The sequence below is a fragment of the Neopsephotus bourkii genome, unplaced genomic scaffold (assembly GCF_033783945.1).
Source record: "Neopsephotus bourkii isolate Nb327-2 ecotype Australia unplaced genomic scaffold, CSIRO-AGI_Nbou_v1 NB_1787, whole genome shotgun sequence".
Classification (NCBI taxonomy): domain Eukaryota; kingdom Metazoa; phylum Chordata; class Aves; order Psittaciformes; family Psittacidae; genus Neopsephotus; species Neopsephotus bourkii.
This window is the reverse complement of record NW_026902261.1, coordinates 1340191-1367368: the sequence shown is the minus strand read 5'-3', so window position 1 is coordinate 1367368 and position 27178 is coordinate 1340191. Positions and strand designations below refer to the sequence as shown.

Genomic DNA, 27178 nt, shown 5'->3' with positions numbered 1-27178 from the left:
TCTTGTGCTGCTGCCCCAGAGCTGGATCAGGGCTGCAGGGGTCTCCCCAGAGCACAGCAGAGGCAGAGAATCCCCTCCCTGAGCTGCTGCTCACGCTCTGAGGGTGCAGCCCAGCATGGGGGGGGGGGGGGGGGGTTCTGGGCTCAAGAGCCCACTGAAGCCGGGTCATGGGGAGCTGCTCATAGACCAACACCCCCAAGTGCTTCTCCTCAGGGCTGCTCCATCCATTCTCCCCAGCCTGTGTTTGTGCTTGGGACTGAGCTGACCCAAGTGCAGGACCTTGCCCTTGCCCAACCTCATGAGGTTTGCACTGGCCCACACATAAGGAAGGAAGCAAGGAAGGAGATAAAATCTTCATCTTTTTACTAGTAAGTATTAAACTAAGAGCTTCTCCTCCCACAGGCTACCATTTAACCCAGAACTAGGCCCAGCCATTCAACTGGAAAAGAAAGGCACCATCTGAGCACAGACTTGCGAGCTACTCAGAGCAGAATGCTATGCAGGATTTAAAAGTGGACACATCCTGGCCTCTCTGATCTACAATCTCATGCCAGGTTAATTCTCCCAGAAGAACCAAAGCTGCATTATGGAGCACACAGAATCATATCATACAATGGGTTTTGTTGGAAGGGACCTTAAAGAGCATCACATCTGGTTCCAACCCCCTGCCATCACAGTGTTAAAAAGGCAGGGACTGACTTCAGTACAAAAGAAACGTCCTGCCCAAGACAGCCTTCTGATACAGGAAAGGTCTGCCTGAATATCAAGGGTTTGACCTTAAATATTTGGGCCTCTTACAGCAGTGTCTGAGGAAAGCGTCTGAACAGCAGAACAACAAGGAAAATTGCCTTTCTGGCAAGGCAGAAACACTTTTCAATACTCATTTTTCCTCACAGGGAAAATTCCCCTCCCCAGTCCCAACGGAAAGCCTGTAAGGAAAATAATCAGTTGTTTGTCTCTGCGCTGCACCACCTGACTTGTTCAGTTTGGCAAGTGACTGGCTTCAGGTATTTCTTGTGGGAAATAGAATTCACCCCCTGGGAGATTTACTTCTTTGCTTAATAAACCTTTCATATCTATTATTGAGGGTTTGAGCGGTGAGAGCAAAGTTACCTTTGCACAGAGCAAACTCCTCAAGTCCTGGGGATTTAGCACAAAGTCCTGCAGTAAATCCACACAAATTACAGTCTTTCCATAACAAATCAAGCAAGCAGTGAGCAGAGCCAGCTTTTCAGGCCCTGGAAATACCACACCACCAAAAAACTCAAGAGTCATCCCCTGGTCTGCCGGTGAAGGCAAAAGACCCACCTCTTCCCTTTCACTGCCATACAGGCAGAGCAACAGGCAGCAGCAGCAGCAGCAGCACATAGTGTATGGGAACACAGAAGCCCATTTTTGATGGGTCAAGAGCAGAGGATGTCTGACACAGGGCACAGACACAGGCAAGGACCTCAGCATTCTGTGGGAACCTTAGGAAGGCCAAGGGCAAGGTTTTGCATGTGGGTTGGGGTAATTCCACGCACAAGCACAGGCTGGGGGAGAACGGATTGAAAGTAGCCCTGAGAAGAAGCCCTTGGGGGTGCTGGGCCTGGCTTCAGTGGGCGCTTGAGCCCAGAACCCCTCTGTGTGCTGGGCTGCACCCTCAGAGCGTGAGCAGCAGGTCAAGAGAGGGGATTCTCCCCCTCTGCTGTGCTCTGGGGAGACCCCCCTGCAGTCCTGATCCAGCTCTGGGGCAACAGCACAAGAGGAACGTGGAGCTGCTGGAGCAAGTCCAGAGGAGGAAATGGAGACGCTGCGAGGGCTGCCTGGCAGCAAGAAACACTGCTACAACATTCCCAATGGAGCTGTACATGGACTATTAAAGTTCATGGATTACACGAGCAAAGAGCTGAAGTTCACACCCACAGCGCTCTGGAAGCAATACTGCAGTGGCAAGAGGACAGCTAGAAAAGCTGACAACTTGTCCCTTAGTTCAGGCTCATCGGTCAGTGGCACCACAGGCAAGAACCACCTGGGGGGTTCAGAAAACTGGGTTAGACATCAGGCTGCCCACAGGAACAGCACTTGGCTCCTTGCAAAACAGCCTTCTACAGGACTAAGACATACGGGGAGAAACCGGGACAGGAAGCAGACTTCCACACAGCTACTCCTGAACCCAACAGAAGAGCAGAACCCTGCAAGTGCACGTGGGCTTCCTCCTGCTCCAGGTACAAAGCTCTGGCTGCCACAACCCAGCTGAAGAGATGCTGACAGCACTGCAGTTTGCTCGGCCCACAGATGAAAGGCCCTGCCAGTCTTACACAGCACAGGATACTCTCGCAGGGTCTCAGTCACAGGGAAAATGGCTTTGAGCATTTGCAAGTGAGCACAAAGATGAATACTGGAACCTTGGATTGAGTCATCTGTGAACCAGCAAACACCCCAACAGCAAGAAAGCCTCGTTAGAAGTAGCTGGTAGAGTCAACAGAAACACAAGCTCCATACCCGCTCCAGTTAAACACAAAAGCCTCAAGCAAAAAGCAGACAACGGTTGAAGCATGACAGCTGAGAGATGGGGATCTTGGCAATCCATTACCCCTCAGCACTGCCAGAGGAAGTGTCCTGATCAAGGGCAAATCTCATGGCATGTATTTTCAGGAAGTGTCCCTGAAATGGGGAAGGCCCCGAGAAGCTCTCTCAGAAGCGAGACTTTTACTCCTGGAACACAAACCTTTGTGACTATGCCATAACCAGCTGGAAGGAAGTCTCCATCCACACATCTCTCCCCACGCGGCAGAGTAACAGAAGGTCCCTCACGTCATGCTGAGGCAGCAGGTACTAGCTGCCAGCCAAAGGAAGGATGCTGCTCAAGCAGAGCTGCAGCTCAGCCTCCACAGGGTTGCACTTGCTTTCCTTTGCAAAGTCGGTGCTGAGGGGTTTGGACATATACAACAGCATTTGAAAACCCAAATTCATGCAGACACCTAATAAGGGAAGATTTCTGCTGCTATCCAACCACCTCAGTCTGCAAGGGTACCGCACATCTGTGAAATACAAGTGGCTAAATGATCCTACCAACATCCCATTTTCCCGTAGTGCAACATCAGCCAGAATCCTCATGGATAAAACAATTCTCAGATCACAACTCTAAAAATACATCTGCAGGGCTCCAAAGGGCTTGAAGGCTGCTCCCTGAGCTATAACATCCCTGCTGGGCTGGAGGGAAAGCTTTACAGCAGCTCATTAAACCACAACTCCATCTGCTGCACAGTTCTGCCAACACCATAGAGATTGATTGCCAAAGTCACTCCCTTAGAGTTGAAAATTGGGCCATACAGTCACACTTTTATTCCTTTCTTCTGTGCTTCCGTAATCACACCTAAAATCCAGGTAAATGTGATTTAAGCAGCAACCCAAAAATTGAAGGTGTCTTATTGTAAGCTTTTAAAAATAAATATAATTTAAAAATTAACTCATCAAACTTCTAACTTATTTTGTAGCCTGTGTAATAGCAGGACTTGTTGCATGTTTGTTCACAGCAGATGAGACATAACAGTTCTCTTCCTTTATATCCTACCGACCCATCCTTGCTTGGGCACTGCTGAGGGGTCACAGGGACCAGCCCAACTGAGCTGGGTCACACTGACCCCTACACAGGGAGCACAGATCCAGCCCCAGGCTGCCGCCAGACACTGGCAAAGGCTCTGCCAGTGGCAAAGAGAAACATCATTTCCTTGTGCAAAAGCTTCACTGCATTATTACAAGAAAATGTTTTGCACAATTACATTGAAAAACATCCAGATGGTTGGGAACACATGTTCGGACTCCATGCAACACAGAAACAGTTCAATGCCATGTTATAGCATCCAGCTGCTTCTGTAGAGCCCAGAGAATGCTACTTCTGTTCTCTTAGTGCCACCCTCTTCTGGTGAGAAAGCTTTTTGGAAAGATTGCATCTCCTCGCACATCCACAGCACCTACCAAAATGCAATCCCCATCTCATGCCAAGCCTCTGCAACCCAACAGCAAGAGAGGGACGTCAGAAGAGCACCTCTGACACACCAACAAGGCCAGGTGAATACTGTGCCTGCTTTGGCAGCACATGTACCAGCAAAGGAAGCAAAACTGTGGCTCACCTTGTAACAGGAAAGAAAAAGCAGCTCCCGCTGTCCAAAGCTGCTCTTCACACAGAGCAGGGGAACACTGGACAAGGTGAGGATGTGCTGGCACTTGAGAGCCACCTACAAACTGCACTGACCGCTGCAAGCAGGAACCTGGAGAGCTGCTGCAGCTGCAGGCCCAGCCTGCGGGGCTTGTCCCACAGAACACGAGTGCAGCCAAACACAAGGTCCAGCCTGAGCTTACCTTTAAAGTAACTTTCCTTTCTTCCACCCTTATTTATCAGGGACGCCCAAGTCCTACCCAGAAAAGGCAAGCCTCAAGAGCTCTTGTAATGCTCTTTATGAATTATAATCCTTTGCAATAGACAAGATTTAGAGAAGAAAGATTTGAAGGAAAGGGTGAAGTGTCCCTGTGACAAATCCAGATTTTAATGCAAGCAGTAGCTGCAGCAGTTAAAAGATATTTAGCAAAGCTTGTTTTAAAATGTAGGCTCACACTGAATTCTGAGCCACAGCAGCAGAGGTCAAGGAGCAGCCCAGCCAAATGAGCTGCTGCAGATGAAAGCACAGTGTTCCTATAGGAACCTTTCACACCGTAAAAGTTCCAGGAAGTTTTTGCAGAGCTCTAAACCTGTGTATCAGGTTTAGCTGATTTTGAATCTGACCGTTAAGTACCCCAGCCTCATGCAGGTAGCTTAAAATACAGCTAACAATTCTTGGAGACGCCAAGAAGTTTCTGCCTGCAACTCAAACTTGCAGACAACCCTTTTTCTGTAAGCCTTATACCTTAAGCATCTTATAGCTTAACACTCACTGCCTCATTTCAAACAGAACTTCATCCATTGCCAGGGGTGCAAGGTTTGGTCTCCCACAGCCCTCACATGCTCACAAAGGAGGTGATGGACACTCCCAGTGCTGGTGAGCACCTTCCCACTGAATGGCTTCTCAGGGGACATCCCCCGGGGCAAATGCACACAGAAGGAAACAAACTCCTTGTTTCCTGTAAACCCCATCTCATTCTTGATCTCTCTCTCACACAAACCTTTTCTATTTACATTGCAAATGTGACTCTCAGCATCACTAAACTTTTTCTTTGGGGAACCAAGAACATTAATCTGAAAACTGTGTCAAGAGATCAGCCCATTTGATTGCTTTGCAGCCCATCAACAGAAACTTAGGGTATTATCATCACTATCACTCATGCCTGCAGTTTAGAAATACAAAGGTTAATAAAGCCATTTCATTCCCTGGGAGCAAGTCTGGATTGATCTATCTTTCCAGTCTCTCCCACCTGTGGGAGATAATCCACCTGAAGAAATGGTGTCCCTGGGATTAACAGCAGTCCTGCAGGCCACAAACACACCCATTAGGTTTCCTATTTGATCCGATAAATACATTTCAGGGGAGTAACTTTGGAGGACAGGGGAAATGTGCCACAACCGTAGAAGTCCACTTAGTTACTAAATTCACTAAGAACCACCACTGCCTTCTCCTGGTGCATAAAAGCCATTCGGAGAACAGGTTCTAGGCCTAGAAATAAGCAGCTGGAAGGGTGGTAAATGCAGAGAAAGCCCAGACCTTCACCCACCTACTTGTGCATCATCCGTCCCTGCCTGGCACCACAGCCTTGGATCACCAGGCACCCAACAGAAGCAGCCTCAGAGCTCCCCAGGCCTCTTTCTGGCCACACTCCTATTACCCACTGGTGACCTTCCACCCCCTCAGGAAATTCCCCTCATGAAACCACAGGCATTATCTGCACTCACATCAAAGTCTGGGTCCAGCTCAGGACCCTGACCAGCATCATCTGCAACTATATCCCCTGCAGCAAGTTCCAAAAGTTGAATTACTCCGCAAAAAAGGCACCTACACCTTCAGAAGCTCTTTGAATCTCCACCTCTTTCCCAAGAGAGAGTAGCTCCTAAGTAGAATAGCTACGACTGACAGGAAAAGAGCTTCTGGCATTCACCTTGAACTACTGAAGCCATCTGCCTGACCCAAACGACTGCAAGAACACAGCATCTGTCTCAGGCTCTTTGATGATCCTTTGTGAAGTGCGGTGAAGCACAGGGAAAAAAGCAGTAGAACAGAACTCAGCCTTCACTTCCACCAGGTCAGGCAACAGGAGATGGATGCAAAATTAAATTCAGATCACCTGCAGAGATGTGAGGAAACATTTATTAGATAAAACTCCACAGCTTCACTCTGACAGCCCATTAAAAGCAGGACAACGAGGAATTCTGACCATCTGTGACTCTGCATCTCCCTTATCCACGAGCGATTTGCACTAGAGGCACTACTTGCCTGCAGAAGAGATCAAAGCTGGACCCTAAGTTACTGCAAATTAACCACATTGCACAGGCAGAACACCTGCTATTCCAGCTCCTATAGGCAGAGGAGTTAACAAAAAACACTGATGTCCACAAAATCTGTGCTCAAAACTGTTCAGGAACATTTCAAACCCAAGTAACTTGGTGTATGAAGAAGCACCTGATAGAACCCTGAAGTGCACCACCTCTCTTTAAACTCGGTAGCTTGTGTGTGGATAGTTCAGCTACAAAAGCCCAAAGCATTGCCTGTGCTGGGATGGATGGATGGATGGATGGATGGATGGATGGATGGATGGATGGATTGATTCATTCATTCATTCATTCATTCATTCATTCATTCATTCATTCATTCATACAGCTAATCCATAGGCCTGGATAGGATCTCACAATTATGTGAAGTAAATGTAGTTCCAATGAAAGCAGTGAAGTTCTATCAGAGAAAAACAGTGAGGATCAGGTCCAATATATATTTTGCTAAATTACTGACATGCATCTGGATTAAACAAGTGAACTACTGGATTTTCTTATTCAATGAAGACCTGAGAGATTGCCCATGAACATGTGTAAAGGTCTGAAATGGCCACACAGTGGAAAACCATAGGCAACAGTTTATTCCACAGATGTAGAGGCAGATGCTCTAAAGCCTTACTGTGGATGTGCACTCACTTCACATGACCTGCTTTGTGTACCTGCACGCTTGTTCTTACAGTAAAGACGAGGTCAGTCACCTTCATTTCAAAGGGAGAAAGCTTAACTTATGCTATGGGTCTGGTGGGGATGTGCCATTTGCCACTGAACACAGCAAAGCTGATGTGCTTTCTATTCACATGCTGGCTTATCTCACAGCAACTTTTCATGAACTCAGCGTGCCAGAGGGCCAGGTGTGCTCAGAGAAGCATGGAGTGGATGTGTGACATAATGTGTATCTTTTTCTGCAGGTCAATGAAGGACTCCAAAACCTACTCCAGCCCTCGAACCAATATGCCTTCTTCCTTTACTGCTTCATCATCTTTTATGTGATTCATACTTTAAAGGAGTTGGCCTACTACGTTTTGCAAACCCATTACCTGTTCTGTTTTGCTATTGTGCTCTTCCGCAGTCTTAAAATGGTTTTCCAATATTACAGAAGTAACAATAAATGTCCTTAAGAAGAGCTGCATATTCTACTCTTTTTTGCCTCATTTTTGCTGCTTTTTTATTATCGCTACACCAATCATACATGCAGGATTTCAGCTATCATTGTATGCCTAATTTAGGAAAGTGAAGAATGAATGCAGAGTGCAGGATCTTCTTGTGTTTCTGCAGCCTCTGTGTTTCTGAGCAGTGGAAGGTTACAAGGAAGGTCCACTTTACATACACGGAAAGATCTGCAGGAGACTGAAATGAGTAGTGGCACAATCTTGCTAAAAGTGGCAGTGAGACATTGCTTGCTGTAGGTAAGGCCTACATACACAGATTTAGAGAATTAGACCAATCAAAATAAGTGTATAAAAGCTTTACCAAGCTGCAGTTCCTCTTTTTCCAGCAAAAGTAACCATTAGGTCTTGTGGAAATCCCAGGCCCCTTCAACAGTTTAGTGTTTCTGTGGAAGGCAGTGATTCAACTTCATTTTTTTAAGTGAAGACCTGTAAATAAGCTGCTTTGAAATCTGTGGTTTTCTTTCACTAAAATAATGAGAATGTCACACAAACAATGGAGAGAAGTCTGTCCTTTGTTTTCTGCTGAATCTGAAAACACTGCGGATATCCTGGATGTAAGTAAGGTTTGCAATAGCACAAGTGACTTTGAATACTTCTCTTCATTGTTGGTAACTCTTGGATTTTAATCAACAGAGGTTGTATGAATCTGTGTTTAATCTTAAGTCAAATTACAGCTACAAATACAGAAACATAGAACTATCTCCCTTTACTCCACTTTGAGCAACCTGGTCTAGTGGAAGTTGTCCCTGTCCACAGCAGGGCTCGAACTAGATGAGCTTTAAGGTCCCTTCTAACCCAAACCATTCCATGATTCTGTGGTGTAATGGTTTGGGTTGGAAAGGACCTCAAAGCTCATGTAGTTCCAACCCAGTTAGTCACAGATGCGAGATCACTAGAAGTTCCACAATACAGTCTGCACAGAAATGTTATTTTGGATGCTCTTTCAATGCTAGCTTTTGGGGTTCTAACCCAGCAAAATATACATGGGGAAAGGAAAATCAAGGGATAACATTGACTCAGGTCACTGGAAAGAGCAAATGCGTAGGAAAAATTCCAAAACATCAGGAACATCTATGTGAAGTTAATACAATTGCTGCTAAACAGAAAAAACAGCTAAGTGGTTATGACCAGCCAAAAATGCCAAGTGGGTTTGCTCAAACATAGGTGTAACACCTTGCCTGTCACTAAAATTGTTCAATGATTCCTCAGATTTTTTGTATCCAAGTAATGATAACACCAAGAATTCTTTTCAGGTGGTGACTGCTTTCTGTATAGTAATTGCCATCTGGTATTGCTAGTGACTTGTACTATCTGTTTTAACCAGCCTGACCTGTGTGTTGTTTTTCTTGTTTAGGAGATACAAAGGAGAGTTGGGAATATGACACTCTAGAGCAAAAGAGAACTGAATATTTGAAAACAAGTACTTCTGAGAACCTTGCAGAAATATCAGCACTGAGGGAAAGAAATGAAACCTTGGAAGGTCAGCTAGCTGCACTTGAAGAAAAGAATAAAGAGTTTAGCGAGCAGATAACAAGCTTGCATCTCAAGCTTTCTGCTTCTGAAGAAAGGGCTTTTGGCTTAAGTGAAGAACTTAAGCAGCGTCAAGCTGATTATCAGAAGATTGCTTCTGAATTGGACAAACAGAAAACTATAAATAAGGAACAAGAAGGAAAGATTATTCAGCTAAATAATGAAGTAGAAAGTGCAAAACAAAAGTTAATTGATGAATTGTCACAAATTAAAGCAGTGCTGTCCAAAGTAGATGAGTTGTATAAATGTCACTCACTAGCTGAGTCTTACGCTATGGATATTGATTTTGTTAATCTAAAAGCTTCATTAGACTTTCAAAAAGGCAAACTAGAGAGAGCTCAAGTGAGTTCTGTATGCATGCAGTCCCAAACTGATTCTGCAGAAGATCAGAGATGGGAGGGCTCCTTTCACAGCACTGTTGAAAGCATTTGGGAAGAATGCAAAAATATTATAAGGGTTTCTTCACAAAAAAGTCAGCGGATTCAAGAACTACTTCAACAAGTTGAAGACTTAAAGAAAGGACTTGATGACTCTGAGAACTGTAATAATCAACTGAAAATAAATTAAATGAAATTGCAAATCAAGATCATCAGTCCTTAAAGGAAAAAGAACTTATGAGTCAGTTAGAAGAGCAAATTCAGAAGAAAACACAGGATTTTGAAAAGCAGGCTGCAGAAGATCGCAGAGTAATTGCCGAGTTCAAGGAGGAAGTTACCACCTACAAGGAAAAAATAAGAGAGCTTGAATGCCTATTGGAGGCTTTTAAAGCTAAGGATGACAGCATAGAAAAGTTAGAAGAAGTACTCAAAGAAAAAGAATCTATTATTTTAAATCTAGAGACTAGTACAGTAGCTCTGCAAGAGAAATGTGCCAATTCAGACCTAACCATTAAAGAACTAAATGATAAAGAAGTAAATCTGAAGGAGGAAATTGTGCAGTTGATGAACAGTTTGGAGAATATGAAATGCTGTCTTGAGGAGAAAGAGAAAAATGAGGATGAGCAAATACAATCTATAGAACTGTAAGTAAATACTGAGAACTTCTAGACCTTTGAGAATAGACTCAAAGCTACTTTCTGTGAACATCAGTTTATTTTGACATAACACTTGCATGTTTATCAACTTTTTGAACCAAGCTACTTAAGAAGTCTTAATACACTACTTGCATTTTACAGTTGCATATTCTGCTGCCTATGTTTTCCTCACCTGTTTGTATATTCTTTCATAAATATGCATCTAAATAATGTGGAACTACTGTAGGGGGAAACAGGAGCATGCAAGGAAATAAAGAATTCTTTGGGGATCTCTGATATTGTTATATTGCATACACTTTCTAGAGGAAATAACATAGTTTACTGTTATATCCTGTAACTTGTCTGAAAGCAGGTGATGTTTTCTTTGGAAAGGACTGAATGTTAAAAAGGAAAAGAAGGAAGTTAAAAAAAAAAGAGCTTAGGGAGTAAACACCTGGTTTTGTTGATAGCTATCCTAGGTGAACAGAGCCTACTCTAAAACCTTGAAGGAATAACAGGTTTAGAAGGATAGCACTTTCCCCAGCCCCTTCTACTTTTTAGATCTTTAAGAAATAAGAGCTTAAATGTATCTGACAGATTATATTTGCTATATGCTAAGGCAATTGCAAGGCAAAAATAGCTTCAAGATGTTATGTAGCCCTTCTCCTTACTAGGGTTTCTTTTGTGCCATATTTGTAGGTACCTGCATACACACTAATGCACAACTTAACATGAAGGTCTGGGGATCCGCCACCTTGAAAGGTGTTTCTCCTTTTGTGTGGCCTTGTTTTGTATCTTCAGCTATAGAATCTAAAAAACCTTCTGTTAGTTTTAAAGTAAAAATCCAAGGTGTCTTATTGTAAACTTTTAAAAATAAATATAATTTAAAAATTAACTCATCAAACTTTTAAATTATTTTGTAGCTTTTGTAATAGCAGGACTTGTTGCAATGTTATTGTTTTTTCTACTTTCTTATTTTTACATATTTTGATCCTTACAAGGTCTGGTATGTAGGTATCAAGTTGAAACTTACTTGATATTAACCTTGTTCCTTTTCTTACTTTGTAAGGACACCTAATGATAAAAATGATTGCTCTGGTCTGCTTAAAAATAAATTGCAGTGTTCAGAAGTGAATCTGATCAGTTTATTACTTCAGGATCATATAATAGCTGAAATCCAAAAGTAAAGTTGTAAGGCTTGGCATCAATCTGATAAATCTAAGATTTTTTTAATGAATAAAAACAGCATAGAGCCTGAGTTAGTGTGGAAAAGGTGTTTCTCTGAGGTATATAATACAAATGTCATTTACGTCTCTTAATTTTGAACACAAGGCTACGTAAAGATCTTTCTGAGAGTTCTGCCCTTGTGCGGAGTTTGAAAGAAGACTTGCAGAGGAAAAAGGAAGAATATACAGATTTGAAAGAGAAATTTTCTGATGCCAAGAAACAAATTCAGCAAGTACAAGAAGAGGTTGGTAATGTAGGCCAAATGTTTCTTCAAGTTTGTTTGTGGTTGTGTTATTAAAACCTGTGTTCACAAATTTCAAGCTATGAATGTTACATGATTAATAATAAAGCTGTTTCAAGTGATGCATTTAGCATAACAGTGAATCTTAAATTAAATTGCCATTAAAGTTGTAAGCTAAAGATAGTACCAGATGTCAAAACACAGATTAATACAGATACTGAAGGGGGGGTGGTGGTGTAAATTTTGTTAATGTATTTGAAAAAGGTTTGTAAAAACTATGGCTAATCTGGTTATGGAGGAGTAAATTATAAACATAATCTTAATGACAACAGTAGCCTTATGTTATTCGCGCTGACTTCAAAGGCTGATGTTTCAGGGGGAAAACACTGATACCTGGAAGGAGGAGATGGATTATTCAGAAAAAGCAACTTTTAAAAATTTGAGTTACGTTTCCTATTAAGGTGTGGAGAAGAGAAGAAAAGAAAGCATGGAATTGCTTTAATGTTAATTGTTAGTATTTGCTTTTCAAGCACAGGATGTCTTAGAACCTCATGGGATGTTACAAGAACTTAAAATTCAAAAGACTGTTGAAGAGTTTGGTTTGAAAATTAAGACTTCAATGTCTTCCCCAGCAGCCTATAATTTGAGGACCTATTCCTACTCAACTTTCACTGTATAATCCCTTGTTTGAGAAATAGCAAGGAAATGAATTTGTAGCTTGATTAGGTTATTTCCTGATAGGTCTTTTTTGTTTTGTTTCTTTTGTGATTTGTGGGGTTTTTTTAACCCCCTGCCCCTGAAAATTTAGCTGTTTGCAGACATTTAACTCTTAATTAAAATAATTAGTTATTTAGTAACTTACAAAGGTTGTAAGAGGCTTATACAAAATGCTAGCTTTCCTTGATGTCTTTGTGCATTGTTACAGGTGAGTACAATGCGATCTGAGGAGAAATCACTGAGGAGCAAGGTTAATGAACTTCAGAAAATTAAAAACCAGCTTAGTGAAGAATTAGAGATCAAACAGCGCACAATTCTGCAACTTAAAAAGGTAGGGGTTTTGGGTTTTTATTTTTTTTACTGCTCTTAGTTTTTTTTTTTTTTGATGAATCCTTAAATGGGGCAAGCAGAAGGAGAAAGCTTACAGAAACTGGAGTAAAGATAAGAGTTTGAAATTAATTTTAATAGGTGGATAAAAGATGTTTAAAGAATTTCTCACTGCATGCCACTGTCAAATTGTTTTTATATAATCTGCCTAATTAATACTCACTTAATAACTGCAGATATTCTGATTAGTGACACATAGATATGTTAGTAGTAACATTTTCCTCTAAACCTTTTGGGGTTTAGTCAACTTGAATGCTCCTTAACACCACATAAAAAATTTATGCTGGACTGTTTTTCTTAAATGCTTTAGGAGCAGTTGAATAACGAGAAGCTGGAAGAAATCTCCAAAGAGTATGAGAAAACATGTAAAGGTCAGAAAAAGACAGTTTTATTGCTTCTCCCCTTTGTGGAATGGCAACGTAATGAGCTGTCATATTGTTAATGAACTTGAGACAGTTTTATATATTTATATGTTAAAAAAACCTGGGAACTTCAAACAGGGCATTAAAATTACACAGTCAAGAACAAAATTTTATTAAGGCATTGTTTGCAGGTATATTTGAAAGCAGTCTCAAATTAAGAAATATGAGCTCAGAGAAAGTGTGAATTTGCTGATATCAGTGTCAGGTTATTAAATGTTGGTATTTATTAGTCATTTTAACAAATTGGAACACTGAAACACTAACTAGCACAGTAACAGTTTCTGCAGGCTTGACAAACATCATTAGTTTCCCATATAATACAAGACACAGACTGATGTTAAACTGAAATGTTTGCCTAAATCAAGTTCATGGAGTCACTTAAGAATTTTGGATTCAGGTAGTTCAGTAGAGTTGCATTGTTTCTAATAGAGCTTTTGATCTTGGGCAATGAGGAGGGTGAGGGCTTGTCCTGATTTTCTGCTGGGATAGAATTGCCTTCCTAGTAGCTGGTACAGTGCTGTGTTTTGGCTTTAGTATAAGATTAATGTTGAAAACAACAAAACATTGGTGTGTTAAGTAGTGGTTTCTCATGGATCAGTTAGTGATGAGGAGCACAAGAACTTGGGGGGGGAGCACAGCCAGGACAGCTGACCTGAAGTAGGTTAAAACATGATAGGGCTCATTTGTAAATATTTTTCAAATCTTCACATCTGTGTGCAAAGGAAAAAATAATTGAAGATATGCGGATGACATTAGGAGAACAAGAACAGACTCAGATTAAACAAGAAGAAGTGATGGAAGCCAAACTAGAAGAGATCAACAGATTAGTTTTGGGTAATCTATGGAAAGGAAGCAGGGAGGCAAAATTATATTGGATCTACTGTGATTAGATGCTTTAAATTTATGGTTTTATTTGCTGACTGCTATTTAGATGTTAATTTTATGTAGTACATAAAAAACTTCTAAGAGTTAAAGGCTCTGTTGTCCCTTTGCAGTCACAGCTGATAAATTCAAGGAACTTTAGAATAAGGATGCGAATGTGTGTCGGGTTTAAACCAAGCCAGACAACTTGTGCACTCAATTCCAGTGAGTGGTGCCAGGCTGGAAGCAATAGAGGCCCACGTTAGTCCCACCCTTTCCCCAGGGGCTCCCAGAGGGATGGGGAGGAGAATCGAAAGAATGCAACTCCCACGGGCTGAGATAAGAACAGTCTAGCAACTAATGTACAATACAAATCACCACCAACGACAACAATGATAAGAGAAAATAGAAAGGGAAAGGAGTACAATACCACGCGCTGAACAAGGAGTCCGACCCGGCCCACCCCCCGTCCTTCTGGGTAACTCCCAGTTCCCCCCTGGGCATGACGTGCTGTGGTATGGAATACCTCTTTGGTCAGTTTGGGTCAGGTGTCCTGTCTCTGCTTCCTCCCGGCTTCCCCTCCTCCCTGGCAGAGCATGAGGCTCACAAAGCCCTTGGCCAAAGCAAAACATCATTTTTATCAACTTTGTTCCCAGCCCGAAAGTCAAAACACAGCACTGCACCAGCTACCAAGAAGGAGAAAAAATGACTGCTACTGCTAAACCCAGGACAATGTGCTCAAATATGCATTTAAACTACATATTATATAACCTAATTTTGTGTACTGACTAGAACTGGAACTATGGAAGCAGAAATTTAGAGAGCTGAATAACCAGAGCGATAGTGACTGGCAGCAAAAGATGAGAAAAAATGAGGAGAAAAACATAAGTGAAAATGAGGAAATAATGAAGCTGCAAAAGGAGCTGAAGGTAAAATATGGTGATGTAATTCATACTTAGCTTTAAAGCCATAACTTTCATTTAGAAATCTTTCTCTTTCTGTGTCACTGTCTTCAAGAGCTAGGGCATCATATGGCAAGTTGTTGCACTAGTAAAGGAAACCTCCTCTAGAAGCTGTTTTGCACCAGTACAGCAGTTTGGACACGTATCTTTGTAACGTATGGCATCACTGATGCCCTGTAATGAACTGCACTCATCCTTATATTATGCTACCACAGATGTCTTTCTACAGCTAGGCTTCTCTTACAGTTGTCTTAGCTAATCTAACTCATGATAGCTATTCCAAGCCTCTTTCCTGTCAGTTGCTTTGGCAACTAAATCAGACTCAAGATCTTGCACTTGCTGTATGACCTGTAACCCCTTCTTGTTAGGCTGAGGATTTAAACTTAATTCTCATTGGATTAGAGAGGAGATTTCCCCTCTCTCCCCACAAGCGGCTATTCGGGTGCCTTCTGTTTTATGTGGGTGAATGTCTGACAAGAGCTTTGATTGTGATAGGAAAGGAGGCAAAGTTGCTGTGGATTGAAGCGACATTCTTTGGTATGCTCGATCTCTGCCTACCATTCAAACTGTACTGTACTCTTTGCCTTCCAGTCTTGAAGTAGAAGTAAGTTTTCTAACATGTCCTGCAAGGCAGTGTAAAAGATTGGGAATCTGTAAGTTAAGAGTCTGTTTACTTCTGGTGTAACTTTTATAGTGTGCTCACTCAGCACATCTTTAGACGAGGAAAAAAAAGTTTCCATGAAGATGTGTCAGTCTGAATAAAACTTGCTGAAAATTGTTCATTTTTTCTCAATACGGAGGAACATATGAGAATGTAGTACTTGCACTTGGGAATATGCTGGAGTAAAACTGTGTTAGGATTTTTATCTTTTGGAAAGAAATCCATTTAATGGTAATCTGGATTTTGAGATTTTTATTTTGTCTTAATCTCTACCTGTCGTTTTATTTCTGGTTTAATTAAAATAGGAAAATGAGGCAAAGTATCAAAGTGATAGAAAGAAGTGGCTGGAGGAGAAAATGACACTCATACATCAAGTAAAAGAAGCTGAGATCCTTCGCAACAGGGAAATGAGAAAATTTGAGGAGGAAAGAGAGCACCACGTAAAGGATCAAGCAGAAATTGTAAGTGACTGGAGGTCTTAGTATATTGAATCCTCTAGTGTCTTTAGCACAGAGCAAATCTCATGTGAAGTCTTAACAGTGTGGATGCTTTAGGGTAGTTGACTTTTGTCAAAATCCCCTCACTTTATCACATGGTGAAGCCTAGATGAGACCATCTTGTTAAGAAAAGGGAAGAATAGGAGGGTCATAAAATGAAAAAGCTTAATAGGTAATGGAAGTTAACATGCCTGTTCTTTTCTATCCTATCATCACCTCACTGAATTCTTCAAACATTATTTTGTGTGTAAAACACCTGTCAGTAACCTACACTTACATGAATTGCTGCTTATTTGAAGCTAAGAAAACATACTTTGAAAAATAGGATTGTTTGTTTGGCTTTTTCATAAAAGCAGAAGTTAACAAAAAATCTTTTGAGATTTAAAAATACTTAGTTAAAATGCTAGTGGTTTTGTTCCTGTTTCAGTTTCAACTGAGAGTCAATAGCAAGGTAAATGCCTTACCTGTTCACCAGGCTGCATTATGGTTGTATTTCTTGAGTATCTAAAATTATGAAATGAATCTGACCAATCTAAAACTGTATTTGCATCCAGATATAGTTGGCAATGACTTTCTGGACCTACAATCAGTACAGGAGGGTATTAGGAGCTTAAGATTACTTTAACGTTATCTGTGACTTTGCTTGCCTGAGACTTGCTCGCTCTGATTTTATTACTAACAAGGAGTATAAATATAGATGCAGATTTTCTAGTTGAAGCGTAGTTTGCTTTTGTATCTTTTTTGTGAAAATAGCTCTATGCGAGCTTTGTAAGATCAATATAGGCTTTCAAGTTTACTCAGGCCATAAAATAGTAATGCTATGTGAAACCAAACTATCAGAACAGTTCAGATAGTGCGTAGAACTGGTGCTCAATTCTAATCTTTTTTTTCCCTATTTAGGAAAGTCTTGCTGCTGCACAGCTGGCAGAAAAGGACAACAATCTTCAAAAGTGGCGTGAAGAAAGAGAGAAATTAGTAGAAGCTTTGGAAATACAGCTCAAGACTTTGGTTTCTAACACCACACAAAAAGATAAGGAAATAGCAGAACTGAAACAGGCTGTACTAAAGGATTTGGGAAAGGTTCTCTCTCTCTTGTTCTTGCAGGATTTTTTTTTTCTTTTTTACTTTGTTATGCATTAATTCTACAAAACACAATACTTTTTGTGTTTTGGCTCAGTTTTTTTCTTCTTACTGTCATATTGAAGCCATTAGCAGCTCATTAAAAATAGAAGCTTTATGTTTGAAATTGAATTTGTAACAGTAACCAAAGTTTCAGAACATTTAGTAGTTTAGTTAAAGTCTCTTTGATCCTTTGATTGCAAAGTTGAACTGGAGATCTGAAACAGTTATCATAGCTGCTGCTTTTTTCACAGCCCCAGGGACTTAATGAGCAAGTGGGAGGTGAACTATTTATAACTTCACATAAGTAGAGTAAAATAAAAATTTATGTTACATCTTCCCTGGGTGTTACATGACTTCCCTTCACTTTAAATAGTGACCACTCATACATGAAATTGTTGGCTTTTTGTTGGATAGCTGACTGGTTTAGCTTGCAGTTCTAAAACTGATGCTTCCAAGTAACGATGCTTGTGTGTATATTTTCTTTTGCCAGTCCTGCAATTTGTGGCATGTTTTGCTATGTTTTTTAGGCTAAGGAAACTGATACAGAAGAACTAAGGAAACAGCTGGCTGAGAAAGATGACTTTATAAAGGAACCAGGTTAACCATGAAAGTCTTCCGTCTATGGCAGAAGTACCTTTACCTGAAGAAGGACAATCTGAAATAGATCAGACTGTAAACAAAGAGGTATGGTTTGTTATGGAAAGTATGTACTAATTATAAGGTTTTAATAACTTTTGTTGTTTTCTCAATATATGTTTCAGCAACACTGGGAATCTGACAAAACTTATTGCTCATACTACTTCATACTTTATCTTCATTTCTGAGTTCTTGTTCATTCTTTCCATCTCCCACCTTTGCTATCAGAAAGAGGGTACTTACATTAATAGAATACCATCTCTCGATACGTTTATAGAACTTGCATACCTGAGGGGAAAACTAGTTAACTAACCCAGGGTTCTAGAGATTTGAAGACAATGTAGTGCCATTCCAGTTTGATTGTGTTCAGGGAATTTCAGGTCAAAACTTTTGCGATATTGCCTATACTGTGGTAATAGAGATGTTTCTGTAATAGGAGCTTCCAACTGTCGTGGTTTAACCCACAGCCAGACAGCTTGTTACCCACTCCCCCCCTTCTTGCCCTCCCCCTACTCCTGGGGGAACGGAGAGGAGAATCAAAAAGAAATGCAACTCCCACGGGTTGAGATAAGAACAGTTTAGTAACTAAGGTATAACACAAATCACTGCTGCTACCACCAATAATAGTAATGATAAAGGAAATAACAAGGGAAGAGAATACAACACCCCATCACCAGGTGACCGATAACTTGCCCCCCCCCAGCCCGATCAAGCACCAACCCATACCTCCTCCAACCCTGCAGTCCAACTCGCCCTTCCGGGGAACTCCCAGTTACATCCTGGGCATGACGTGCTGTGGTATGGAATACCTCTTTGGTCAGTTTGGGTCAGGTGTCCTGTCTCTGCTTCCTCCCAGCTCCCCTCCTCCCTGGCAGAGCATGAAGCCCACAAAGTCCTTGGCCAAACCAAAACATCATTGTTTTTCAGCTCTGTTCCCAGCTGAAAGTCAAAACACAGCACTGCACCAGCTACCAAGAAAGAGAAAAATGACTGCTGCTGCTAAACCCAGGACACCAACCTATATGGGGGTTCAGAAGAACAAAACAGTATCTTGCATCCCACAGAAAACCAAAACAATATTTGAAGTTTACACAAAGAAAATATCAACTTTGCTTATTTACGGAAGGAAAAATTGAAAGGCTTGCAACTATACTGAGACTTCCAATTCTGACTGAAATCTTGTGTGTTAACTTCAACAGTATTTAATGATATGGTTCTCCTGCTAAACTGAATTAATGCTGTGTGGCTCTATTGCTAATTAATAGTGAACAGGGCTGAAAGTGGATTTCCTAGCAATCCCTCCTCTGGCTGCTAGAACATGCATTTCTCCTCTTGCTACAGAACTGGAATGCAAAATGCGTCTCTTCATCTCTTTCCTGTCTACTGCCAGATAAGACTGTCTGGGTAGTTTCTTGCTAGTTCATCAGTTCAGCTAGTGCCATATAGATAAAGCTTGTGATGAATGAGGGAGGACAGAGTAGCTCTCAGATGCGTTAGTGCTTTACACAGCTTTGTAATAACAGGTAAGAGAGCACCATAAATATTTATTTTTTTTGCTATTAAAGTAGTTATTGAAGAATTGTTGTGAACATTTGGTGCTGGCATATTTACCTCAAGGAAGTAGAGACAATATTTGTTCCTATGGGTAAGTGGAGGTGTCTCGGATTATGATGTGAGAAACTTCTGTTGATGTTGAAGTGAATGGGGTAAAGTTTTGGGGGGGAGAAGTCAAATAATTCCTGGGAAACACATTGTGACAATAAAGAAGAAAAACTAAAGCATTCAAGGGGATATGTCTCCTGCCATTTAAGAAGAGGCTAAGAAGATGGCACTCTGATTACGAGAGGTTAAGGCTACTGGAGAGTTATGGAGCTGAGGTTTACAAAATCATGGTTGTGGTGGGTAAACAAAAGCCAAAACTGTCTTTCCTAAAGTCCTGCAAGAACTGGGCAGCTGTTGCTGAAACTAATAGGAGATAATTTAAACAATTAAATAACTTATTCCTATCTGAAGCCACTAATGATCCTCTGAAAACAGGTACTATCAGCAGGGAACAGAAAAACTTGTATTTGAAATCCGTAACTATATTCACAAATGGGTACTCTAAGGATTAGGCAAAGGTATATCACAGTATCACAGTATCACACAGTATCACAGTATGTTAGAGATTGGAAGGGACCTCAAAAGATCATCTAGTCCAATCCCCCTGCCGGAGCAGGAACACCTAGATAAGGTTACACAGGAACGTGTCCAGGCGGGTTTTGAATGTCTCCAAAGAAGGAGATTCCACAACCTCCCTGGGCAGCCTGTTCCAGTGTTCCGTCACCCTCACTGAGAAGAAGTTTCTTCTCAGGTTTAAGTGGAACCTCTTGTGTTCCAGTTTGTACCCATTACCCCTTGTCCTTTCATTGTTTGCCACTGAGAAGAGCCTGGCTCCATCCTCGTGACACTCCCCCTTTATATATTTATATACACTAATAAGGTCACCCCTTAATCTCCTCTTCTCCAAACTATAGAGACCCAGCTCCCTCAGTCTTTCCTCATAAGGGAGATGCTCCACTCCCTTAATCATCTTAGTTGCCCTGCGCTGGACTCTCTCCAGCAGGTCCCTGTCCTTTTTAAACTGAGGGGCCCAGAACTGGACACAATATTCCAGATGAGGTCTCACCAGGGCAGAGTAGAGGGGAAGGAGGACCTCTCTCGACCTACTAACCACCCCCCTTCTAATACACCCCAGGATGCCATTGGCCTTCTTGGCCACAAGGGCACAGTGTCGGCTCATGGTCACCCTGTTGTCCACCAAGACCCCCAGGTCCCTCTCCCCTACACTGCTCTCTAACAGGTCGTTCCCCAGCCTATACTGGAACCTGGGGTTGTTCCTGCCCATATGCAGGACTCTACACTTTCCCTTGTTATATTTCATCAAGTTATTCCCCGCCCAGCCCTCCAGCCTGTCCAGGTCTCGCTGGATGGCAGCACAGCCTTCTGGCGTGTCGGCCACCCCTCCCAGCTTAGTGTCATCAGCAAACTTGCTGATAGTACACTCAATTCCCTCATCTAAATCATTGATTAATATATTAAATAATACTGGTCCCAGTACCGACCCTTGAGGCACTCCACTAGATACAGGCCTCCAACTAGACTCCGCCCCATAGACTACAACTCTCTGGCTTCTCTCCTTCAGCCAGTTCACAGTCCACCTCACTACCCGATCATCCAGACCACACTTCCTCAATTTAGCCGCAAGGATGCTGTGGGAGACCGTGTCAAATGCTTTGCTGAAGTCAAGGTAGACCACATCCACCGCTCTACCATCATCCATCCACCGTGTTATTTCCTCATAAAAGGCTACGAGATTGGTCAAGCACGACTTCCCCTTGGTGAAGCCATGTTGACTGCCCCTCATAACCCTCTTATCCTTGATATGCCTTAAGATGGCACCAAGGATAAGGTGTTCCATCACTTTCCCAGGAATGGAGGTGAGGCTAACCGGTCTATAGTTACCCGGGTCCTCCTTCTTGCCCTTTTTGAAGACAGGAGTGACATTTGCTTTCCTCCAGTCCTCAGGCACCTCTCCCGTTTCCCAAGACTTGGTAAAGATGATGGAGAGCGGTCTAGCAATGACCTCAGCCAGTTCCCTCAGCACCCGCGGGTGCATCCCATCTGGACCCATGGATTTATGGATATCCAGATTGCTCAACTGGTCTTTAACCCATTCCTCATCGACTAAGGCAGACCGCTCCGTTGACCTATCTTCATCCGAGGTCTCAGTGGTACAGGGCTCTTCAGGACTGCCTCCGGCAGAGTAGACAGAGACAAAGAAGTCATTCAGTAACTCTGTCATCTCTGTATCTTCTGTCACCAGGGCACCCGTCCCGTTCATCAGCGGGCCTACATTGCCTCTGGTGTTAGTTTTACCTGCCATGTATTTGAAATAGCTCTTTCTGCTGTCCTTGACCCCTCTCGCCAGCTTTAATTCCAAGGAGGCCTTAGCCATCCTAGCAGCTTTCCTACATCCTCTAGCAGCAGCCTTATATTCTTCCCAAGTGGCCAGCCCTTCTTTCCATGACCTGTAAACTCTCCTCTTCCACTTGAGCATACCGAGCAATTCCCTATTTAGCCACGCAGGTCTCCTGACCCTCTTCCTCGACTTCCTACGTGTCGGGATGCTCTGATCTTGAGCTCGGAAAAAGCAGTCCTTGAACGTCAACCAACTATCTTGGGCCCCTTTCCCTTCAAGCAGCCTAGCCCACTGGATTTCCCCTAGCAATCGCTTGAAGAGGCCAAAGTTTGCCCTGCTAAAGTCCAGGGTTGCGATTCTACTTGCTATTCTACTGACCCTACCACACAAGATCCTGAATTCTACCATCTCGTGGTCGCTGCAACCAAGGCAACCCTCAACCTTCACTCCTTCAACCAGACCCTCCTTGTTAGTGAGGATGAGATCCAGCAGCGCACCTCTCCTGGTTGGCTCATCCACCATTTGCATGAGGAAGTTATCATCCATACACTGGAGGAACCTCCTGGACTGCGGCTGGGTTGCCGAGTAGTCCTTCCAGCAAACATCAGGGAAGTTAAAATCCTCCACGACGACCACGGCCTGTGACTGTGAGGCCGCTCTCAGCTGCCTGTAGAAGGCCTCGTCAACTTCCTCACCCTGATCCGGTGGCCTGTAACAGACCCCCACAACAGTATCGCCCCTGCCAGCCTGCCCCTTAATTCTCACCCACAGACTCTCGACTCGCTCATCATCTGTCCCCGGACAGAACTCAACGCATTGTAGCTGCTCTCGCGCATAAAGAGCAACCCCACCACCCCGCCTGGCTGGCCTGTCTTTCCTGAAAAGGACATAGCCCTCCATGACTATATTCCAGTCATGTGAGCTGTCCCACCACGTCTCTGTAATTGCCACCAGATCATAATCTCCCGACTTAACACAGGTTTCTAGCTCCTCCTGCTTATTTCCCATGCTGCGCGCATTGGCGTACAGACATTTCAGGGAGCGAGCCGAGCACACCGATTTCACCCTAGGATTACAGGAGGCCTCCCAGTCATCATCAATTCCGGAGCGCTGTCCCACTGAGGCAAGCCCAGCTACAACCCCATCCCCCTTCAAATCTAGTTTAAAGCTCTCCAAATGAGCCCTGCTAATTCGTGCCCCAGCATCCTTTTACCTCTGTGCGATAAACCTTTCCCACATGCCAATGTCCAGGCCGGTGCCCTATAAAACCAGCCGTTATCAAAGAATCCAAAGCCCTGCCTGGAGCACCAGCCTCGAAGCCAATCGTTTATGGACTGCATTTTCCCATTCAGTCCCACATCATCAACAGAAGATGGAAGGAGCAAAGAGAAGATCACCTGAGCCCCAGAGTCTTTCACCATCCGCCCCAAGGCCCTGTAGTCTTTCTTCATCTCCCTCAGACTGCGGGAAGCAGCTTCCCCCTCACCCGTCTGGAAGACCAGCAGCGGGTAGTAGTCTGTCGGGCGCACCAGGTTGGGGAGCACCCTGGTGATATCCCTGATCCGGGCTCCAGGCAGACTACACACTTCCCTATGATGAGGGTCAACTCTGCATATCGGGCCCTCTGTTCCTTTCAGAATGGAATCACCTACTACAATGACCCTTCTTTCTTTCTTACCAGAGGCAGTCTTGAGGTGCGAAGTCAACCGCTTTTTCCTATGTGGCCTTGTAGGCGGGCCTTGCACCACATCCTCACCTACCTCTCCTTCCAGATCCAGAGCCTCAAACCTATTACAGAGGGACACCTGGGGAAGCGGGGCAGGAAGGGAGGAGGGCTGCCCATGACGCCGAACCGGAACTCGCTTCCAACCCTCCTCATCTTTTTGGTCCCCTACCTCCGGGCGACAGCTACATGACAGGGGCTGTCTCAGGCCATCCCCCTCTGTCTGAGAGGGCAGGGGGTCCATCCTCTTTTGGGGGGTATCTCCCTGGAGCCGTTCCAACTGGTTAGCCAGGGAAATACTCCAGCAGTCGATCTCCCTTTCACACTCCCTGATGCTCCTCAGCGTCTCAACCTCCTCCTTAAGTTCAGCCACCAAGCTAAGCAGATCTTCCACCTGCTCACACCTCACACAGGTGGAATGCTGTCCTCCTTCCCCCGGCAGCAGCAGGCTCTGGCACTCCCTGCATCCAGAGACCTGAACAGCCACGGTTAGGGCCGGGGTCTCTGTCTGAGTTGCTACAGCCCTCTTACTGCTAGCTCTCTTTCTGGAGGCGACCATACTGGTCAGCACAAAGACCTACCTGTTCTTCCCTGCACCTGGTGGGCAGAGACCGGTCGCTGCGCTCTCAAAGGCTTTTTCAAGTCAAGGGGCAGGGGAGTGGTCGCCGTTCGCCGTGGGAACGCCCCCCGCCACGTCAGCCGCTCTTTCGCAAGGGCTGCTGGAACTTCCTTTGATCCCTCTAATGCAACAATTGAGAGTGCTGGGTGAGTATGGAGACAACAGACGACAAGGTGGCTGGGGTCACACATTTTATCCCTCAGATAACAGCATCTCCCTTTGCCACTGTCAGAGGCAGAATATTGAACTAGATGAACTGCTGGTAAGACACAGCAGGACTTCTCTTATAATCTCTTAGCATGAATAGATTTTAGTGATTCAAAATGTCCTGTTTCCTGTTGCCCAAACAATTCTAAAAGGTTTTGGGGTTGGTTTTTTCATGGGGGTTTTTTGGGTGGGTTTTTTTTTTTCTGTAAATCTTGCTTGATGATCAAATCACCTAGTTTTGTTGCTCTTCGTAGCAATAAAAGCTGCATGACATAATCATGTGAATATATCTGAACTGAATCATATGTTCTTGAAAACTTATCTATCGCTGAAGCTTATAAGGTGGCTGATTATTAAGTAGAGTGAGGAAGTTGAATTTGTCTTGAATCAGTTGAATTTGTCTTGAATCAGTTGAACCTTGTTACTCACACAATTAATTTCTCTAGGTGTAGAAGGGGGACGGAAAGCTCCCTGAAAACAAGCTAGAGAAAGACTATCCTTTTCTCTCAAGCTCCTATTACTGCCCAGTTCCTAAAGAGCAGCAGAGTTAACATGAGTAACATCGTGTCAATGCTACTACTGCTAGCTGTGAAAACTGTGACTAGCTGTCTCTGCCCTTGAGGGAAATGACTTGCAAAGTATCAGGCTGAGTTCAGCAAGGAAGATTAAGTTCTGTGGTCATGCATGGAAGTGTTAACCTTTTAAAATTTAACAAAAGTTTTAGAAAGTAAGAGTTGAATTCTGCTGTAGTTGAAGTAGATTTCTTTGCTTTTATTAGAAGTGTTCCAAAAGCTGACTGCTAGAAAAAGGAATGCTTGCTAAGCAACCCACTGGAGAAGGATATGTATTATAGCATTTAAGTCATAGTTATTTTAAAGCTTGTTTTCTTAAAATGTTCCTATGCTTGCAGGACCATTCTGAAATTGTGCTTGACTTGTCTGAAATGTCTACAGAAAATGGAAAAACTAGTCGGTTCCCAAAACCAGAGATGAAAATCCAGTTCACACCTTTGCAACCCAGTAAGATGGAGGTGAAGCACCAGGGCAGCCCCATACCAGTTACAGTTAAAATGCTCAAGCCAGGAAAGAAAAGAAAAAGTGAAGAGATGGATGAGGTATGCCCTAGACCAACTGACATTACGTTGTGCAGCTTTTCTCTAGTACTCTGATAATTTGTTAAAATCCTATCCTCCTGATTCTCACTGAGACCCAAAAGGTGTATGTAGGGTATGTTTAAGCTTCTTCAAACATCATCCTGTCCTTCCCCCTGCCTGCCAAGTGAACAAATCTCTGGCCTGTGATGAGTAAGGTGATAGACTTCAGTTTATCCAGACTCTGGCTCCTTATCTCCGATTTGCACTTTCTCTTCACCTTTTACTTTTCTCTCTCCCTACAAGCACCATTTGCTTCTGCCTCCAGCTGTGATATATGTGGGATTGCAGACCGTAAGACAACACTGTGGTGGTACTTTAATCGTACTTGTGGGGCTTATGAATCTCTATGCTTTTAAGGACTTTTGAAGCTGACTGGTAAGTATGAGATTGTGGATGATTTGTCTAGGTAGTAAGTGGTGTTTTAGCGAGTGAACGTGTCTCAGCTGAAGACTGAAGTGTCTGATACTTTTCTAGCATTTCTCGCTCAATCATTCCCAAGTGATGGTTTTTAATATCTAAATAAAATAGTTAAGATAAATAATCACTTCCATGATTACTGTGCAACAGGGCTTCAATAAATTTATTTTGTTAAACCTGTTAAAAGCTGTGTAAGTTAGTTCATCTGGAATACAACACTTCATTCTGGAAGCATGTCCAGAGCTGATTTACGTAACAAATATAATTTGTTATGCTAAATGGATTATAAACGATTCAGCAACTTTAACTGTCAAGGACCATCTCATAAAAGGTACTCTTTCTTTGATATAGTGTGTAAGGTGCAGGGGGCATCTCGGCTTGGTAAGGCAAGGCGAGCAGACAAGGACCATCTCATAAAAGGTACTCTTTCCTTTGATATAGTCTGTAAGGTGCAGGGGGCATCTCAGCTTTGTAAATTGGCTTGGTAAGCTGGCCTGGTAAGCGTACGCATGGTTTGGAATCCTTCCGTAAATCGAGATAGGAAATCTCGTAGGTAAAGGTGTATACCCGGCTGCTAGCGTCCGTTTGGTATGCACCCACAAGGAGCAGGGGACTTCTTGTGGTTTGGGTCCTGCGAGATGCAGGGGGTGTCTTGCAGAAAAGGTTTTGGATTTTACTGGTATACACCCAAAGGAAGCAGGGGATTTCCTGTGGTTTGGGTCCTGCAAGATGCAGGGGGTGTCTTGTGGAAATGGTTTTGGATCTTGTTGTTACTTGATTTATTTTGTGGCTTCTTACATTAAGGATTTTGGTCTTGTGATTTTGCTGTCAGTGACAGACTGCTATAACTAAACAGGGGGCATCTTGTGATTTCGGTCCTACAACACACAGAGGGTGTCTTGTGGAAATGCTTTTGGGTCCAGTGTGCTATCAACAGCCCATAAGGGATTTGATTCAGTGATGCCATCAGTGTGGGTCCCTGAATAGGTTAGTCGAATTACCCTCCAATACAGCTGGCTGTTCAGTATGGTTCCCACAGTGGGACGCAGACAGGATGGTCGGACACAAGGGTCTCATCCTTCTTAGGACACTGACAGGCTGTTCAACTATAGAGGGTTCAAGGAAACTCCCCTATTAATGTTACGATATGGTCTGAGCCATAGGGGTTAGGAAGTATTGCTTTTGATTCTACTG

At 43.1% G+C, this 27178-nt stretch overlaps 1 pseudogene; it reads left to right on the top strand.

Moving 5' to 3' along the window:
• Positions 1 to 1783: 1783 nt before the first annotated feature.
• On the top strand, positions 1784 to 26021 carry LOC133226479 (kinesin-like protein KIF20B; annotated as a pseudogene).
• The last annotated feature ends 1157 nt before the right edge of the window (positions 26022 to 27178 follow it).